Consider the following 5,000-nt stretch of genomic DNA (forward strand, 5'->3'; position numbering starts at 1 on the left):
GCAACGGAGACACACAATACGTAAACATCTGGAATGCGACAATGTCGAGTGCATCCTCTCTGCCACATTGCACCGTCGACACTATGATAACCAGAGCAGTAGGTCCACCTATAAAAGCACAATACCCCACTCCTCCGACAACTACCATTGCTCAGATAAATCAACACCACCAACACACATCCTACACAGAGGGGCACCAAATATCATCCCCCGCCCTCGTGTTATACCACATGAAAAATTGCAGAAGTGAGAGACACACATCCGCCAGCCTCTTGCTACAAGCATCGAACCGACGTGACGTATCTGACGGTGACTCAGGCATCCGTGTACTGCCACCACTATCCACCCCCCCCCCCCCCCCTCTCTCTCTGCCCCCTTCCCACACAATACCAAATTTAACCAACTTTATCGCTTAACCTAACTGTGGCTGTACCAGTTTATCGCTTAACCTAACTGTGGCTGTACCAGTTTATCGCTTAACCTAACTGTGGCTGTACCAGTTTATCGCTTAACCTAACTGTGGCTGTACCAGTTTATCGCTTAACCTAACTGTGGCTGTACCAGTTTATCGCTTAACCTAACTGTGGCTGTACCAGTTTATCGCTTAACCTAACTGTGGCTGTACCAGTTTATCGCTTAACCTAACTGTGGCTGTACCAGTTTATCGCTTAACCTAACTGTGGCTGTACCAGTTTATCGCTTAACCTAACTGTGGCTGTACCAGTTTATCGCTTAACCTAACTGTGGCTGTACCAGTTTATCGCTTAACCTAACTGTGGCTGTACCAGTTTATCGCTTAACCTAACTGTGGCTGTACCAGATTATCGCTTAACCTAACTGTGGCTGTACCAGATTATCGCTTAACCTAACTGTGGCTGTACCAGATTATCGCTTAACCTAACTGTGGCTGTACCAGATTATCGCTTAACCTAACTGTGGCTGTACCAGATTATCGCTTAACCTAACTGTGGCTGTACCAGATTATCGCTTAACCTAACTCAATTTGTCCCTTAACCTAACTCAATTTGTCCCTTAACCTAACTCAAGTTGTCCCTTAACCTAACTCAATTTGTCCCTTAACCTAACTCAATTTGTCCCTTAACCTAACTCAATTTGTCCCTTAACCTAACTCAAGTTGTCCCTTAACCTAACTCAAGTTGTCCCTTAACCTAACTCAAGTTGTCCCTTAACCTAACTCAAGTTGTCCCTTAACCTAACTCAAGTTGTCCCTTAACCTAACTCAATTTGTCCCTTAACCTAACTCAATTTGTCCCTTAACCTAACTCAATTTGTCCCTTAACCTAACTCAATTTGTCCCTTAACCTAACTCAAGTTGTCCCTTAACCTAACTCAAGTTGTCCCTTAACCTAACTCAAGTTGTCCCTTAACCTAACTCAAGTTGTCCCTTAACCTAACTCAAGTTGTCCCTTAACCTAACTCAAGTTGTCCCTTAACCTAACTCAAGTTGTCCCTTAACCTAACTCAATTTGTCCCTTAACCTAACTCAAGTTGTCCCTTAACCTAACTCAATTTGTCCCTTAACCTAACTCAATTTGTCCCTTAACCTAACTCAATTTGTCCCTTAACCTAACTCAATTTGTCCCTTAACCTAACTCAATTTGTCCCTTAACCTAACTCAATTTGTCCCTTAACCTAACTCAAGTTGTCCCTTAACCTAACTCAAGTTGTCCCTTAACCTAACTCAAGTTGTCCCTTAACCTAACTCAAGTTGTCCCTTAACCTAACTCAAGTTGTCCCTTAACCTAACTCAATTTGTCCCTTAACCTAACTCAATTTGTCCCTTAACCTAACTCAATTTGTCCCTTAACCTAACTCAATTTGTCCCTTAACCTAACTCAATTTGTCCCTTAACCTAACTCAAGTTGTCCCTTAACCTAACTCAAGTTGTCCCTTAACCTAACTCAAGTTGTCCCTTAACCTAACTCAAGTTGTCCCTTAACCTAACTCAAGTTGTCCCTTAACCTAACTCAAGTTGTCCCTTAACCTAACTCAATTTGTCCCTTAACCTAACTCAAGTTGTCCCTTAACCTAACTCAATTTGTCCCTTAACCTAACTCAATTTGTCCCTTAACCTAACTCAATTTGTCCCTTAACCTAACTCAATTTGTCCCTTAACCTAACTCAATTTGTCCCTTAACCTAACTCAATTTGTCCCTTAACCTAACTCAAGTTGTCCCTTAACCTAACTCAAGTTGTCCCTTAACCTAACCCACGTTGTCCCTTAACCTAACCCACGTTGTCCCTTAACCTAACCCACGTTGTCCCTTAACCTAACCCACGTTGTCCCTTAACCTAACCCACGTTGTCCCTTAACCTAACCCACGTTGTCCCTTAACCTAACCCACGTTGTCCCTTAACCTAACCCACGTTGTCCCTTAACCTAACCCACGTTGTCCCTTAACCTAACCCACGTTGTCCCTTAACCTAACCCACGTTGTCCCTTAACCTAACCCACGTTGTCCCTTAACCTAACCCACGTTGTCCCTTAACCTAACCCACGTTGTCCCTTAACCTAACCCACGTTGTCCCTTAACCTAACCCACGTTGTCCCTTAACCTAACCCACGTTGTCCCTTAACCTAACCCACGTTGTCCCTTTGCCTAACATAGTTCACTGCTCGGAATCTCTGGTGTCGTTGTTATCCTCATGTAGATGTCTTGCGAGTGTTGCTTACTTTCCACATATTCCTGCTATCCACTGTCAATTGTACTGCAATAGGACTATATCGCCGACCCCCCCCCTCCCCCCCCTCTGTCCCCCTCTGTCCCCCTCTTTGTGTCTCTGTCCTCTCAAGCTGGTCGGTCTGGCGTTTGAGTGTTAAATGAGCCTCGCAGCTGTTCAGTTGCATTCAGATGTCGACGCCCTCAGTGTACGTCGTGGTATGGTCTGTGTCCATTGTCCGCTGATGTCGTACGCGTAACCCACACGCTGTACCGATCATCGGTCGTTACGTACAGAGTGAAGTAGTGTGATACGTGTGACCGTACGCTGGCTGTGCCCAACGGTGTCGAATCTCAATTTCCATATGTTGTGCTTGATGCTACTTGTCTCGTCTCCCAATAACAGCTAGGTTGCACTGTGGTACGCCGTAGAGGCGTGTGGGAGGAACGTACGAACGCATTGTATGTCACCCTGGGTCGCTGGGGGTGGTGGTGCGGTGAGTCAGGTCAGGTCAGGTCAGCGTGAGCCGTCTGATGTAGTGACGCGTGTATTCCGACTTTGTCGTATTGCCTCACACAAAGTGCTACCCTGGTGGACCGCGTTCCATATCTGGGACATGCCGCAGATGCCGGTTGACAGTGGATCGCGGAAGGTACATCGCATACGTGCGCGGGCCACCTTCCACGTGTTCTCTTCTGCACATGTCGCAGTGTGTATGTGGTCTGATGTAGCGTGTCGTGACACATGACATCCTGGCATGCAAGAATTGTTGAATTCGCAAATGTAGGTGGACATCTACGTTTACTGCCCAAGATACGCAAATGAACTGGAAATCCGTTGTTGAGCGGTTGTTCACGCTGGAGGTGAATCTGTGATGGCGACGATCGGTACAGCTATTAACCGGTTGTTTCAGCGGTACCCGCCACATCCACACGCGTGACTAGGCCCATGTGGGTATGAAGCGATACGCGGCGGTGGCTTGGTGGGACTGTTCCCGGCCGGTGAAGGGGGGCCGCCCGGCGTGTTGGCCGCGCGCTGCGTGGGCGCACGCGCAACAGGCGGCTGGTGGGGGGCGCCGAGTGGCAGGAGCGCCAGCCGACGGGCCCGGCAGGCGGCGCAGCTACGCTGCGGCGCACCCTGCACGCGGCGCCTGGCGGCCAAAGTTGGTTCAGCCGAGCCCGGTACGAAGCGCGGTGGACATCTGCAGTGTGCTGGTCTGATTGAGGACTGTGTGCGTTGAGGATGCGCCGCCGCCTGGCACTCGGCGCCGCGACGCCGTCTGCTGCTCGGTCGCCCCAGCGGTTCTCGCAGGTGGTTTGTATCGCAGTTGTGCGGACGTGTTGGCGCGTGCGCTGTGCTGGGAGAGTTCGCTTCTGCACCCAAGTGGGGCTTTGCCCTTGTGTGGCGCTGGCGTTGGAGCTGCCGGTCACCATAGGTGGCGCGTGTTGTCTCCCGCCGGCAATGCCACGACAGCACGCTCCCGGGCCTCTGTCGGCAGCGGCAAGCTCAGTTGGGAGCAAGGGTGTTCGCACTAAAACCGTCTACTCGCCTAACTCCGGGCGATTGCGCCTCTCTCGAAACCGACCAAGTACCTAGGACGGCGCTGCGCGCCGCCGGGACCTGAGAGGGTTTCGAGGTGTATCGTGCAGGGGAGCTCGGCCTCCTCCTGTTTGCAGAATAATTGAGCGGACGCTTGCGTGTTCGCGCGGGCCCCCGGGACACACTCCCGGGCGGCCGGCTGCTCAGCTCTAGTTGACGCAGCTCCCTGGTTGATCCTGCCAGTAGTCATATGCTTGTCTCAAAGATTAAGCCATGCATGTCTCAGTACAAGCCGCATTAAGGTGAAACCGCGAATGGCTCATTAAATCAGTTATGGTTCCTTAGATCGTACCCACGTTACTTGGATAACTGTGGTAATTCTAGAGCTAATACATGCAAACAGAGTCCCGACCAGAGATGGAAGGGACGCTTTTATTAGATCAAAACCAATCGGATTGGCTTGTCTGGTCCGTTTGCCTTGGTGACTCTGAATAACTTTGGGCTGATCGCACGGTCCTCGTACCGGCGACGCATCTTTCAAATGTCTGCCTTATCAACTGTCGATGGTAGGTTCTGCGCCTACCATGGTTGTAACGGGTAACGGGGAATCAGGGTTCGATTCCGGAGAGGGAGCCTGAGAAACGGCTACCACATCCAAGGAAGGCAGCAGGCGCGCAAATTACCCACTCCCGGCACGGGGAGGTAGTGACGAAAAATAACGATACGGGACTCATCCGAGGCCCCGTAATCGGAATGAGTACACTTTAAATCCTTTAACG

At 50.1% G+C, this 5,000-nt stretch overlaps 1 non-coding gene across 1 annotated transcript in view; it reads left to right on the top strand.

Annotated features, from left to right (window-relative positions):
- Positions 1–4,444: 4,444 nt before the first annotated feature.
- Positions 4,445–5,000, top strand: part of LOC126323805 (small subunit ribosomal RNA) — a 1,893-nt gene continuing 1,337 nt past the window's right edge. Inside the window, exon 1 of the ribosomal RNA XR_007559673.1 lies at positions 4,445–5,000. This exon is cut by the window's right edge and continues 1,337 nt beyond it. This is a non-coding gene — a ribosomal RNA (small subunit ribosomal RNA).

The sequence above is a fragment of the Schistocerca gregaria genome, unplaced genomic scaffold, assembly GCF_023897955.1.
Source record: "Schistocerca gregaria isolate iqSchGreg1 unplaced genomic scaffold, iqSchGreg1.2 ptg000871l, whole genome shotgun sequence".
Lineage (NCBI taxonomy): Eukaryota > Metazoa > Arthropoda > Insecta > Orthoptera > Acrididae > Schistocerca > Schistocerca gregaria.